Source organism: Macaca thibetana, chromosome 17, assembly GCF_024542745.1.
Source record: "Macaca thibetana thibetana isolate TM-01 chromosome 17, ASM2454274v1, whole genome shotgun sequence".
Lineage (NCBI taxonomy): Eukaryota > Metazoa > Chordata > Mammalia > Primates > Cercopithecidae > Macaca > Macaca thibetana.
Genome location: NC_065594.1, coordinates 16,188,383 through 16,203,758, shown reverse-complemented (window position 1 = coordinate 16,203,758; position 15,376 = coordinate 16,188,383). Strand labels below are relative to the sequence as shown.

General features: G+C 38.2%; 1 long non-coding RNA gene across 2 annotated transcripts in view; it reads right to left on the bottom strand.

Annotated features, from left to right (window-relative positions):
- LOC126940326 (uncharacterized) overlaps nucleotides 1-15,376 on the bottom strand; it is a 245,524-nt gene that overhangs the window by 169,242 nt on the left and 60,906 nt on the right. For both annotated transcript variants that reach the window (XR_007720707.1, XR_007720708.1), the window contains exon 2: nucleotides 10,299-10,364. This is a non-coding gene — a long non-coding RNA (uncharacterized LOC126940326). The remainder of the gene's footprint in view (nucleotides 1-10,298; nucleotides 10,365-15,376) is intronic.

Below are 15,376 nucleotides of genomic sequence, written 5' to 3'. Positions count from 1 at the left end.
CGTTTCATCAGTCTTTTGGATGGTTTATTACATCTCAATTTCCTTCCATTCAGCTCTGATTTGGGTTATCTCTTTTCTTCTGTTAGCTTTGGGATTTGTTTGCTCTTCGTTTTCTAGTTCCTCTCAGTGTGATGTTAGGTTGTTAATTTGAGATCTGTCTTATTTTTTGATATGGGCATTTAGCCGTATAAACTTTCCTCTTAAAACTGCTTTAGCAGTCTCCCAGAGATGCTGGCATATTCTGTCTTTGTTTTCATTAGTTCCAAAGAATTTCTTGATTTCTACCTTAATACATTGCTTACCCAAAAGTCATTCAAGAGCAGATTGTTTAATTTCCATCTAATTGTTTGGTTTTGAGAAATCTTCTTAGTATTTCTATTTTTATTGGTGCTATGGTCCAAGAGTGTGGATGGTATGATTTCCATTTTTTCCATTTGTTGAGAATTGTTTTATGACCAACTGTGTGGTCTATTTCAGAGTATGCACCATGTGCATATGAGAAGAATGTATATTTTGTTGTTGTTGGGTGGAGTGTTCTATAGATGTCTGTTAAGTCCATTTGGTCAAATGTCAACTTTAGGTCCCAAATATCTTTGTTAATTTTCTGTCTCAATGATCTATTACACTCAATGGTGTGTTGAAGAATCCCACTATTATTTTGGGGTTATCTAAGCCCTTTTGTAGGGCTCTCACAACTTGTTTTCTGAATCTGAGTGTTCCTGTGTTGGGTGTACATATATTTAGGATGGTTGAGTCTTCTTGTTGAAATGAATCCTTTATCATGTAATGGTGTTGTCTTTTTTGATACTTGTTTTAAAGTCTGTTTTGTCTGAAATTAAGATAGCAACCCCTGCCCTTTTTGTTTTCTCTTGGCTTAGTAGATTTTTCTCCTTCCCTTTAGTTTGAGCCTATGTGTGTCATTTCAAGTGAGATGGCTCTCTTGAAGACAATATACAATTGGGTCTTGCTTCTCTATTCAACTTAACACTCTGTGGCTTTTAAGTGGAGCATTTAGCCCATTTGTGTTCAATGTTAATATTGATATGTACAGATTTTGTCCTGTCATCATGTTGTTAGCTAGTTATTATACAGACTGAATTGTGTAGTTGCTTTATAGTGTGAGTGGTCTGTGTACTTAAGTATGTTTTTGTGGTGACCAGTAACAGTATTTAATTTCCATGCTTAGCACTCCCTTAAAGACCTCTTTTAAGGTGCGTCTGGGGGTAATGAATTCCCTTAGCATTTTCTTGTCTGAAAAGGATCTTATTTCTCCTTTGCTTATGAAGCTTAGTTTGGCTGGATATAAAATTATTAATTGGAATTTACTTTCTTTAAGAATTTTTAATATAGGCTCATTCATCTCTTTTGGCTTGTAGGGTTCCTGCTTAGAGGTAAGCTATTAGGTGTCTTTATTATTATTTTTTTTCTTTCTCATTGACCTTGGAGAACCTGATAACTATGTGTCTTGGGATGGTTGTCTTGTATAGTATCTCACAGGGGTTCTCTGTATTCCTTGAATTTGAATCTCAACCTCTCTAACAAGGTTAGGGAAAGTTTCATGGACAATATCCTCAAATATGTTTTTCAAGTTGCTTGCTCTTTCTCTCTTTCAGGGATGCCAATGAGCCATAGGTTTAGTCCCGTACATAATGACTTATTTCTTGGAGGTTTTGTTCATTCTTTTGTATTCTCTTTTCTTTAGTTTTGCCTGACTGACTTGATTCTAAGAACAAGTCTTTGAGCTCTGAGATTATTTCCTCATCTTGTTCTATTTTGCTGTTAATACTTCTGATTATAGTATGAAATTCTTATACTGCATTTTTCATCTCTGTCAATTTGGTTTGGTTCTTTCTTAAAATGGCTATTTCGTGTTTCAGCTTTTGTATTGTTTATTGGAATCCTCAATTATTTTTTGGATTGGGTTTTGACTTTCTCCTGAATCTTGCTAATCTTCATTGCTATGCAGATTCTGTATTCTATGTTTGTGATTTAAGCCGTTTCAGCCAGTTGAGAACCATTGTCAGGGAGTTAGTGTAGTCATCTGGAGGTAAGAAGACATTCTGGCTTTTTGAATTGTCACAGTTCTTGCACTCGTTCTTTTTCATATGTGTGGGTTGATGTTCCTTTATTGTTTGAAGTTGCTGTCGTTTGGATGGGTGTTTTGGGGTTTTGTTTTTAGTTTATTTTGTTTTGTTTTTGTTTTTATATTCTTTGATGTCCTTAAGGGTTTGACTCTGGTATAAAGTGGGTTCTGTCAACTGACTTCATTTCTGGAAGATTCTAGGGGGCCGAGACTCAGTTTAGCACTCCTGAGATTCATGCTTTAACCCTGCAGGGCAGACACCAAGCACAGGGCTTTGTTCTCTGGCCCCTCGAGGGTAAGCACCTGCTGTGCTGAAAGAGCGAATGTGTTCCTGGTCTGCTGACAATAACACTCGGGGATGCCAGCTAAAATGCTTTATTGGGGTGGTGGCAGCAGAGCCTGCATTCACAGGTGCATGCCAGCAGCAGTGGCATGTGGTGGCATGTGGTGGGGGCATGCATTGGTGGAAGCAGAGCACTGGTGGGGATCGAGTAGTAACATCCATGTGGAGGCAGGGTGGTGTCTGACCAAATGTGTTGACAGCAGAGGCTGTGCAGCAGGGCACACTCACATCATCAGGAGCAGGGTGCCAGCAAGGCAGGTGGGTGGCATCTGCACAGGGGCAGGACAGCAGTGTGGGTGTGCATGCCTTGCCAGTGCATGGCAGGGTACGTACACTTACGCTGACAGCAGCTGGGTGGTAGGGTCCACATGTGTGTGCCAACAGGGGAGGGCAGTGAGGTCCACTCATTCATGAGCACTGGCAAAGCAGTGGTGGGGGCACAGTGGACGAGTGTATGGCAGTAAAGCAGTGGGGAGAGGGGCTGCAGGTGATTGTACATCAGCAAAGCAGTTGGGGGAGGCTGTAGTTGGGGAGGCTGCAGGGAGGGTGGGTGCCTGTCATTGGGGGCTTGTTTGCTGGAACCCCTCAATGGTCAGGTGCAGTCTGCCACCAAAGGAGCTATGGTGGCAGCTGCTGGGAAGTACCATAGTTGGCCATTCCAGGCTGCACTGCTAGTGGGTGCAGGCAGCCACCTTGAGAGAAGCTGACAGAAAGGGCAGCACTCAGATCAGACTGGCCCCATTCCACATGCCAGACCACCGTGCTCTGTCCAGGTTTGACAGTCAACAAGGGCCGAAGCTACCTAGAGGAACTGGGTGAACCTTGGGGGATGGCCATCCCTGACCGTGCCCTACTGCAGTCGTTCTTGTGCTAAACCCCTTGGCTCTGTACTGGCTGGAGTCCTGTCCCTGCCACCTCTCCCAGTAGCTCTCTCTGTCAGCTCAAATGTCTGTGGGGGACGTGGCATTCCCTGCTGCTGGGATTCCGGCGGTCTATGTCAAGAGTGGGCCACTTCTCACCTACTTAACTCACGCCTTCCCCAGGAGCCGCTGGGGGTCAAGTATAAGTCCTGATGCCTAGCAGTCCTATGAAGCGTTGCTAGTTTCCTCCCTCTTTCAGCCCAGGGTCTGCATCCTGCCTTTGACCACCCTCAATGCCTTCCTTCTGAAGATCTGCTCAGAGTAGTGTGGTGTGTCAGTCTTCTTGACAATCTGGTCTTTCGCTGGGAGAGTCTCTTTCTGGCTGCATCTAGTCGGCCATCTTGGCTCCCTCTCCCAGGTTGTTTTTCCTGGGGAAGTTTTTATCATGAGTTTGTTACCATAAAAGGCTATAACAGGCAAAGTGAGAAATTGAGCTTTTACTAAAACTCAGTGAAGTAGACAACAAATTCCAATTTTTATTTTCAACATTATGAATATGTTTTCTTCGAAGATGCCTTTGGATAGGTAAGAAACTCAACAGACAAAAAAAAATAGTGGTATTGGCAGAATTAAAAGGTCAATTTTCACCAATAAAAGACAAGCTATAGCACTGATTTGCTAGTGGAAAGTCAAATTTAGGTAAAACCATATAAATATTTGCTTTACTTTTCACTGAGAGAAGAAATATTAAATAAAATATATTACCCACACCGGAACACTTGGTAATACATAAGAAGCTATCCAAAAAACACAACAAACCTACTGGCAAGAATTCTAGCACTGACTCGCTGAAAACATTCGGATAGCATCAATGTGCATTGATTTCTGGCAGTCATGTGGTTGGTTTGTTCATAAAGGAGACTAAGCTGCTGTGGAATTTCATTTCAGAAATCAAGTTTTAACTAGTCCTGCAGAAACGTTAATATTTCCCCTACATCTACCAAGACACCTGTGTGTGGAATAAAGGGCTTACTATTGCATTCCAAACCTAGTGGAATACTCCTAATGTGCCGAACAAAAAAGACGGATAGGAGCCTACCCTGCAGGCTTAGAATTTAAATTGTGCTGAGAGGCAATCAGATTTGTTCCAACTTTTTTGAAAGCCAGAATCATGCACCTGGATTCTTCCCCACAGCTTGTCCTGTACCTTCTGAGATCGGTGGAAGAGAACTGAAGGAAGCTCCATTCACTCAGGAAACTCTCTTCATTCAAAGGGGTGTCTTTAGGAGACTGGGTTGCCTCTCCCCTCAAGATACAGCTGCAGCCTGGTCCTTCTTGGTGCAAGGCTGGTCATCTACAAGATGGCTGAGTTAATGTTTCATGTAAGGCTGGCATGGTCTTTCAGGTTAGCTACCTCCTCTATATTCCAAGGGCACACAGGTCCAGATATCAAATTCACATAAAGGAAACTAGGCTCAAAGAAATAGGTTTGTGATAACTTAAGCAATATTGATAGCCACTGGACTAGCCATACGTGTCAGTCAGATAATCAGTTTCTTCTTCTTAAAATGAAGTTATTTGGGGAAGCTAATTCATAATCAGACTTCTGCTTAATGATAACCAACTCAGGGCAAACAAGTGAAGATTTTTATCAAGCTATAGTAATCTTTTGATTCTCCCTTTTCTCACTCCAAAGAGTGTAAATACCAACCCAAACAGGATCCTCATGTCAGTAGGTCAAGTTATCTCCTCCTTGTGTAATACTGAAGTCACAATGATATATTTTTACTTTACATTCTTTTTATACACAAGGGTCATAGCCCATCTGCTTATACTTGCTATTACAACATCTTTCTTTTTCTGTAATCTTGTACAGTTATTACCAGCATTTAACTTTATAAATTCTCTTAGATTGGTAACATTTTGGGGTGAGGACTTTCTGATAATGTGTAGAGTAACAGTCTATTATTTTCTATGGCTACAGCCAATTGTCACCAGGGAATGGTTTCTAAATTTGTAAAAATCATTTTTTAGCTTATCTTCTAATATTTGCCTATTTCTCTTTTCCCCTAATATTTAATGTTCATCTTGTAATCTGTTGTGACATATTGCAGGGGATTGGAGGGCTCTCTCTCTCTTCCTTTAAACGTGTGTGTAGGGGTGTGTGACTAGATGTTATAAGAAAAATCTCCTGAGAGGTATTAAAAATTTTCAGAATTAATCAAACTTGATCTTAATTTGTTTAATAAGTAATTCAAAGGGACTTATTCTATTGTCTTGGAATTTGAACTGAGGCTCCCTGTATTAGGATTCTCCAGATAAACAGAATCAATAGGATATATACATATATCTCTTAGGTAGAGATAGAGAGAGATTTATTTTAAATAATTGGTTCAGACAATGTGGGGAGCAGACAAATCTGAAATCTAGATTTCAAGCATGTTGAAAATTCAGGTAAGAGTTGTTTCAGTCTTGAGTCTGAATTTGGCAGGGCAAGAGGCTGAAAAAATAGGTAGGGTTTCCATGTTATGGTCTTGAAAATAATCCCTCTTTCTTCAGGAAATCACCATGCTTGCTCTTAAGGCCTTCAACTAATTGGATGAGCCCCCGCACACACACATTATGGAGAATAATCTGCTTTAGTCAAAGTCTATTGATTTAAATGCTAATCATGGCTAAAATATATACCTTCACAGTAATATCTATACCGATATTTGAGCAAACAACTGGTCACCATAACCTGGCCATTTTGCCACACATAATTAACCACTATGGGTTCCAGAGCACAACAAGTGATAGGTATTTTTGTATTCTAAAGAGAGGCAGCAGGGAAATCTCCAAGCTGATCAGAAATTTGTTGTATCACTAAAACTTCAAATAGCCTTTATAAAACTCCAACATTTTTGGATATTCACATATTCCATGTTTTCACATTTCAAATGTACAAACACAATTTCATTTTTCTTACATACATAGTCACCATAATCTTTCTCCAAAGTGTATATATTTTCTGAATTCACTGCAGTTGTCATTGTGTGATATCTTGCTGACATAGGTACTATGAGGGAGGCAAATTAGTCAAAATGTAAACAATACTGATTATTCTGACTAGGTGGCTCCATGTTAAGTAGGATGGTGTTAATTCAGGGAGATCATATGCCCTGATGCCTATATTCTGCCAATGACAAATCACTGGAGGCCAGGGAGTTTTAATCTCTTGAACCACAGGTATAATAAATAGTGTCAGGCAAGGGTGGTATGGTTACCATAAAGCACAAATTTCTTTTCCTTTTTCAGTTTATATATATCAAAATACTGGGTTTAGGCAGCCATCATATTTTACTAGAAAAGTATTCATTCAAATTCTGGTAACCTATGGGCAACTTTTAAATGCCTCATATTACACTAAAGTTGGAAGAAGTGCTTAAGAGGAAATGGAGCAATCAAAACCAATGTGATACGCCTTGTTACTTTTCTACAAAATTCTAGAATTGCATATTATCTGTTGTAACAAATCTCTGTAATCCAGAGTCTCACACAATTGCACACCACAAAGTGAGGCAGACACCTGAAGAAGACATCCCCACCTTTTTGCTCTTTGCCTTAACTATGGCAGTGTACCTTCTAGAGTGTGTTTACAAGTGACAGAAATCTTAATGACTTAGATCAGACATTTGACAAGTCCAGAAGTAGGCAGTATCAGTGTCGATTCAACCATTAAACAATGCCATCAGTAAACCTAGGCTCCTTCTGTACTTTGCTTCACTATCCTGAATATTTTGACTCCTTATCCTTAGATTTGTCTCCTCATGAGCATAAGATGGCTGCTGTAGAGCCAGATGTTATGATTGCATCCAAAAACAAAAAGCAACAAGTAGCCAGAGTGCTCTCCTTTCATGGCACACTCTCTATGTGTGTGTATTATAATGTAGAGAGAGAAAATGTTTCCCACAATCCCTAGATACCCAGATAGACTTATATCTCATTAATAAGAATTGGTCAAATGCTCATCATTAGAACGTCATTGGCAATTAGAACATCATTGACAGAGAAAAATAATATCCTCTACTGATGGAAAAGGAAACTACCTTCCTAAGAACATTACTACCTGCCCAATACCTAAACCAACGTGAGTTTTGTCAAGAAAGAAGGATTGGGGCAATAGGCAATAGGTCAGTAGGCAACAATGACTGCCACTAGCACCTCACTGTCCACAAATTCTTTATGAAAGTCCAGGCCATCCAAAACATCTTTACCACAAATGCTCTCTCCTCACCGTGAACATTCTTCATGGGTCTCTACTTTCACAGTTCAGTTCTTGAATTTTCTATTTTCATTTTTTACCTGGGATAATTATCATTTCCAGATGATTTTCAAAATTGGAGCTTATGGATGATTATTGCCAAAATTTAATTTTTTCAAGCCTCCCTTCACAGTATTTTGGCCATCCCTGAGGTGTTTTTTGGAGTGCATACAAAATATGCCAACTGGTGGCATATAAATGTAAGTAACAACCCTCAAATGAGAGTAAGAAAAATATTGGAATATTCAGTTATGTTTATGATAGCATAAAACACTGGCAAGAGTAAAACAAAAAATTAAGGAAAAATGTCTGCAAGCTTTTCCATTTTTAAAACACAAATATAAAGCACTGTAATAGTCACTGGCAATATAAAGGTAAAAAGAGACTTGGTTGTTTTCAAAGAATACAGTTTGAGGAACAGAGAAAACAATGAGCTATTCCTTATAATACACTGTAAAATCAGCTGTAATTGCAGTACCAATAAGATAATATGTGAACACAGACAAAGGAATGGCTAAAAAAAACAGGAGTAACTGGTAAAAATCAGCAGACAAAAAAATGTGTTTTAATTCATTTTAATGCCAGAGTAAGGCAGAGGAGAAAACAATGTAGGTGACAAGATGTATCTTAAGATCAGCACAGGAAATAAGGAAAGTGGATCTGGAATGCAGGACTTTTTTCTTTAAAAAATATGGAAATAAACAGTTTATAATAAAAATGCTGTAATATTAAATTTATTAAGTACAATAAATTATATATTTCTCGTTCAAAAATGTATATTGCACACCTACTCTGTGCTAACATTGTGGTAGATCTTCATCTATGACAACAGCGGGTAAAACAGACATGGCTCTCATGGAGATTACAGTCTAGCAAGGGAGTCAGATCTTACATAAGCAAAAGTAAGGAAGGGTGATCAGCATTGTAAGAAGGCATATTGGTTAGGACACTTCTTTAGTTGTAAGTTAAACACACACGCATACACACACAAGTTTGGCTTAAGCCAAAAAAAAAAAAAAAAAAAAAAAAAAGGGGTGAGGGAAATGTAATGGCTCATACAACTGAAAAAAATTTAGACATACACTTAACACCAAGTGATGTTTGATAGAGAAGTTCAAATGATGTCACCCCAAACCTTTTTCTTTCTCTCCATCCTCTGGCTCTCATTCTCTGAAATGATGGCATTATTCAACTAGCTCTCACCTCATGGAGACGAGATAGCTATAGTAGCTGTAGCCTCATATCATCAAAATTTCAGGAACAGCAGAAGACAGCCACTTTACCAATAGGTCCCTCAAGAGCTCTGAGATTCACTCTGATTGTAGCTGCTTTGATCTTATTAATAGATGCATTCTGAGCCAACGATCATAGTCTGGAGAATGTGATTGACTAATAGGCCAATATTTATGGCAATTGTCTCATGAAAACAGATACCATATTATGTCAGATCCAGCCAGCACACTCACAATTATTTGTGTAGGCCTAGATTTAGACATCAATGTGTGCATGTTGTTATTAAGCATTGTGAGAAAATATGAACACCTTACTTTGAGAATACCTTCCTGGACCATTTCTCCTTTCCTATGTAACAAGGACTCATCTTAACAGAAATGTATTGACAAATACTGTATTTTCCCCCTTTTTCCACCTTTATACTTCAAACCACAAGAATCTAAATGAAGCATTCTACTATCAAAATGCTATAATCCAAGAATCAGGTTCTTTACCATAGCAGATGGTATTTAATATAAAGTATTATTTAACTATAATTTTGTTATGTGTTATGGTATTAAACATTTCTAGAACCTTATGACTGCCACACATTCTATAACTGGACAAGTGTAAACGCCACCATGTAACCCAAAGATATGACATTGTTTTGTAATATCCATCTGAGAGAAAGGATTGGGAAGCCTAAAATGGGAGATTCGTTGGGACAAGAGAAACCTGGCAGTGCCCTGACTGTCAAATAATTTAGGGGTCCCCAATATATATGATCAGCCCCAGAACACAGACAGAGTGAATGTCAAAAGACACCTGCAGAATCACCTGCAGAACAGAACTTGAAATTCCCTATGGATCACAAATTTGTCCCAAGGTTTATGTTTACATTTGGGGAGAGGAAAGAAGGAGATAAGGAAAAGGGGAAAAATTCATACAAAAGGAGAAAGAAGAAAGTCAAACACCTTGACACAAGGTGCTTAGTCCTCCAAGGCAGAAGTTTATAAATATTCATGTACATCAGGTCACCAGGGAAACATTTAAAATGCAGATTTTTGAGCCCTACTCCCAGACATTCTGATTTTATATGTTTGGAAGGAGGCTAAGATCCTATCTTTTTTTGTTTGTTTGTTTTGTTTTGTTTTGTTTTTTTGAGACAGAGTCTCACTGTGTCACATAGACTGGAGTGCAGTGGTGCGATCTCAGCTCACTGCAATCTCCATCTCCCTGGTTCAAGCAGTTCCTTGCCTCAGCCTCCCGAGTAGCTGGGATTACAGGCACCTGCCATCATGCCTAGCTAATTTTTCTATTTTTAGTGGAGACGCTGTTTCACTTTTTTGGCCAAGCTGGTCTTGAACTCCTGACCTCGTGATCCACTTGCCTCAGCCTCCCAAATTTCTTTAGGGTTAAATCAAAAACTGCTCTAATAAACCCACAATTTTAAGAAGAACTACAATGTATTGTAAGAGTAGGGGAGAGTGGACTTACCAGTTCCATCCTTCATTCCAGAGTAAACGCTACCAGCTGGTTCAGTTCTGTTTTACAAATACAAGCCTGCAGAGAACAGAAAACATGGATGAAGATCAGTTCCTAGAGACGCACAGAGAGCAGAATTTATGATGAACACAAAGACTCCTGAAAACAAACACCGACGTGGTGGGGACATGATGCATTTTTGAGGTGAAGACGGTGAGCAGGATTATATAAAACAAAGGGCTTAAATCTAGAAAGATTACTTGAAGGTCAGGCGCAGATGTTTCTGGAACAGGCATCAGATCAGCACTATCTGCTCTACCTGTAAGCATTTTAGCAAATGTTCCTAACAAATCTTGAGCTTTGGTTGATTTCCAAAATGACTTCAGGGGATTTGGGAATGTCTGTAGAAGCAGTGACTAGTAGGAAATTGTGGTCATCCACATCTCCCCATTCAGATCCAATTTCTGATTCATCGGGTTACATCATGTAATGTGACCAGAGAAAAGAGCGAAGTATAATAAGCAGTCAAACTACTCCTCATGCAAATACCTGTTCATTTTGTAATCTACTAGTAATCCAAGAAGTCTGCAGTGGCTTTACACTCTCCATTAATTTTTATACCCAGTCTATCCCCATAAAGTTGATTTCTGCTGGACCTGCAGAAATTTTCTGTACTATATATTTTCACAAAGCCCAAAAATCCATGGATAATAACTGAAAATCTAGAAGATTTTATCTCTGAAACTTACAATACGGCCTTATACACATATTCAAAGACAGTTTTAATAATAATTCACTCAGAAAAAAACTTTATACTGTGATGACATATACTATGTGTGTATAAACAGTACAGTAACAAATGTATATATTCAGTGTATATATGTGTGTGTGTGTGTGTATATGTATACTCTTTTTAAATCAATGTTAATTTTAGAAGCAGCAGGAGAGGGCTAGAATCAATACAGCATAGTAATTAAAAGCAGATTTTGAATTGAACTTAAAGTTCAACTCTGCTACCACTTTTGAGATTTGGGGTAAGTTGCTTAAATCTCTCAGCATCAATAGTCACACTCTAACAAGGGCACAAAAACATCTACCTTACAGGATTATTGAGAGTATTAAAAGACATAATGTGTGCAAAGCACAGTGACTATAACGTAGCAGGCAATTATAATGATGATACTGATGAAATAATTTTATTAAATCTTAGAAGTATCAACTCAAATAGTTTCAGATTTTATTCAAAAATGTGTTAGGTGACCTAAAAGCATGCTGTACTTCTTGGTGTCACAAAATAAGGAGGCCAGAATGGCACAGAACAGCTTTTTACCTACTCTTAACTATAACCCATGGTGAACATGTGGATTCTAAAACAGCTACTCTCTTAGGTGATGTTGACAATCAAAGCATGTAACATTTCACACATCCAAGAGTACTGTGTTCATTAGGATAAAACAATTAAAAACTGAAATTCACCTCTGAAAGGACAACCAGAATACATACGAGTCTAGATACACTGCATGTTTGAGAATGCTTGTTCTCCAAAAATTATTCTGCTCTTCTATCATGTTGACAGGACACCTCATTTCAACTGGGCATTTAGCTAGCCACAATAAAGACTCCCTTACAAGTAGATTTGGCCAAGTGACCTGGTTCTTCAGGTCAATAAGAGGTAAGCAGAAGTTCTTTGAGGGAGCTTCGGAAAACTTGCCTTAAAAGGTAGGCCGGGCATGGTGACCCACGCCTGTAATCCCAGCACTTTGGGAGGCTGAGGCAGGCAGATCACTTAAGCCCAGGAGTTTGAGACCAGTCTGGGCAACATGGTGAAATCTGTCTCTACCAAAAATATAAAAACTGAGGCAGGAAGATTACCTGAGCCTGGGGAGGTCACAAGGCTGCAGTGAGCCATGATCACGCCACTGCACTCCAGCCTAGGTGACAGAGTGAAACCCTGGTCTCAAAAAAAAAAAAAAAGAAAAGAAAAGAAAAAAAGAAAACTTTCCTTAAAAGGCAGCTGATACATGATCTTCCCTTTCTTCCCTTTCTTTTTTATCCTTTGCTTTTACTTACTAGCTAGAATATGAATATGATGGCTAAAGAGAAAGCTGCCATTATGGGCCATGAGGTGACTTTGGAAATGGAGGACATCACAGAAAAACTGTAAGCTAGAAAAAATCTTAAGTCCTTAATGCTTTGTGAAGCAAAGTCACCACAACAGGGCTGATCTACATACCTACAAACCTTTGCCTTACACGGAACTCACTTTCTAACTTTTTAAAGTTACTGTCATTTTGGTATTCATTATTGCAACAATTATGTCAAATAAAAAATTTTGTATTAATATAAAATTTTTTTAGTATTTTGCCACCTTTAGAATATGATCTAGTATTTACTATAGTTATACACATTATTTTATTCAAATATTTTAAAATAATTTTTCTATATGTTTAATGATTCTTTTGATTCAGTGATTTATTTTAATTTATAAATTATATACTTAAGATATTTAACATCACAGATTGAACAATTTCCAATATTTTATGCTCCACAGTCACCAGATTTTAAAATAAAGGCTCAGAAACGTAAACAATCACTTGTCTGGGACACATAATTCTTGGGATGCCTCCTGGTAGAAAGAGAGAAAAATTCATGACATATTAATAATTCTCTAAAGTTTATTCTGTGCCTTCAACATGTTACAATTTATTCTCCTCACTTTCTCTTTAATTAACATTGTGATTTTATTTCTGGGTTGAATATAGAATGTGGAGGAATGTATTATTTACAAATCCAAAGAGATATTAATGAGAGAAAAATTACATTATCCTACCATTACTTTTTCTTTCTTCTCTCTCCTTGGCATGGGGCACACATGCTAGTCCGTTTTCACCATTAGCAAAAGATCCATTCAGGAGACCCTCTCTCCTGGTCTTTCATCCTGTAGTTTGGTTCATTCATGTCACAGCACTTCTCTGACACTCCTTATACAATATTTTAATACTTTCAGTGTTCTTCATTTAATACATTTAGTGCTCTTCTCTGGCACTTTCACGTATCTTTGTTCATCCAAAAAATAATCTTTGTCACTTTCTAGACTTTGAGGATATCCACATAGCACTTAACTCTTCCCCACTAAAGGTTTGGAAAAATAATAGCGTAATGTTTTGGTCTGTTTCTATAGAACAACACTCTTATCTCATTTAATACTTTCAGTGTGCTTCTCTGACACTTTCAACATTAGGTTACATATTTCTTGAGTTTAAGAGAATTTTCCAGTGGAAAGTGAAGAAAGAAGGGAAACCATAATATGAAAGAAACAAATTGTTCAGCCAAATGATGCTTACTGTAGGAAAAACCAACTGATGCTTACTGTAAGAAAGGAGATTTCTTTTCCTACAGATAATTACATATGCCTAAGGTGAAAGGAAACTTTCAAATAAGCACTGCACCCCTTTCAGTGTTTCTATGCTAACGGCAATGAAACAGTAAAGTAAGTCATACATCTCTCCTTCTCCTTCATTACCAGGATCAGGGATTGACTGGAGAATTGGAAATGGACAGTTGAACAGAAATATTTTCCTGGGGTCACATCCAAACACAATCACGGACCTAGTCCCCCCACTTCCTAGCTCCTCCACTTCCTAGCTCTATAACCCTGGATAGTTAATCTTTCTCTGCTTCAGTGTCCTCATCTAAAAATTGGGACTACCATAGCACCTCTGAATTGAGTTATCAGAAGGACTAATGAGACCATCTCTATAAAATAATTACCATGGTATTGGGTGCATATCAAGCACACAATAAACAGCTCTTCTTGCTTTGTGTCACTATGATTTTGCCACCCTCTCACCAGGCCATGGTGGCAGCTGTGAATGACACTGATGGTGTATTTGGATGCTTACTTGTGAACATAAAAATATAATGCATTGTATGCAGCCTATTTCCTAAGATTCTTTAAATACACCCACCAAAATGATTTTTATTAAAATATGCATAAAATACACATTTTTAGCCCTTCACTCTTAAAATATAAAACTTCAATATTGACTGTATTATATCTTAAAGGAAGGATCACACACCATCAATGTGTTTAGCACTGCTTGAGATATCTTGAAGAATGTAGCAGACATACGATGGAGCCTGTCTTCTAGAACTCACCTTATGCTAATACACCCAATGTATTTCCCAGCTTATAACATCAAACGCACTATTAATACAACATAAGATTAAAGGATAAATTGTATTTGAGGAATTTCAAATATTTTTCAGGGCAGAAAAGGATAAGATAATTCAAGATGTGAAGAAAGATTCTATGAAATGTCTTGGTATTAAACTAAGCATTAAAGAATTCTTGACTAAGTCTTGGCTGTTTCATTAGATCAAAAACTGCCTCTGAATATGGGTTAGGTTTCACGCTTCTCTTGCACATTTTTATTCATTGAAAAAATTTCTGAGCACTTTCATGCATCAAGGGTTGTGAAAGTCACTGGGAGTATAACATGAAACAGTACTTTTCTCCCACTGAAAAAAGCCCACAGGATTTCCTGTTCCTGATGTCAGTGCAGAATTGCAGAACAATTCTTCCATAACCTTAGTCTGAAACAATTAGAAAAGTTGGAGAAAATACAACATGTATTTGTTTGAAGATAATAATTTGAGAATTCCAGATCATAAAGAGAAGGGAAGTGGAACATAGCGCTTTTCCCCTCCAGGCATTTGTCAGGCTCTAAGAAAAGCCAGGTCAAGAGGCCAAGAAGCAAAGCAGAAAACAGTGACCAAAACCCTGAAAATATGAGTTGAGTTGAGTTTTCCCAACAGCCTAATGAACCTGAGGAGGAAAACATTGGAGTTCCGGGGCTCCTGAAGAAGACAGCACCGATAAACAACCCAGACCTCTGGAAAAGACTTTGAAAGGACCAGACTGTAGGATTAAGAACAAAGCTCTTATAAAAATCCAGTGTTGAACGAGCTCAATCCTAGATTTGGTAAAAGTAATCTGCTCCTGCTCTAACTGCCAGGTGGATTAACATTAAGTCCTCCCTGGAGAAAGAGGCAAAACTCTACAAATTATGTCTATATTTTTTCAGTCC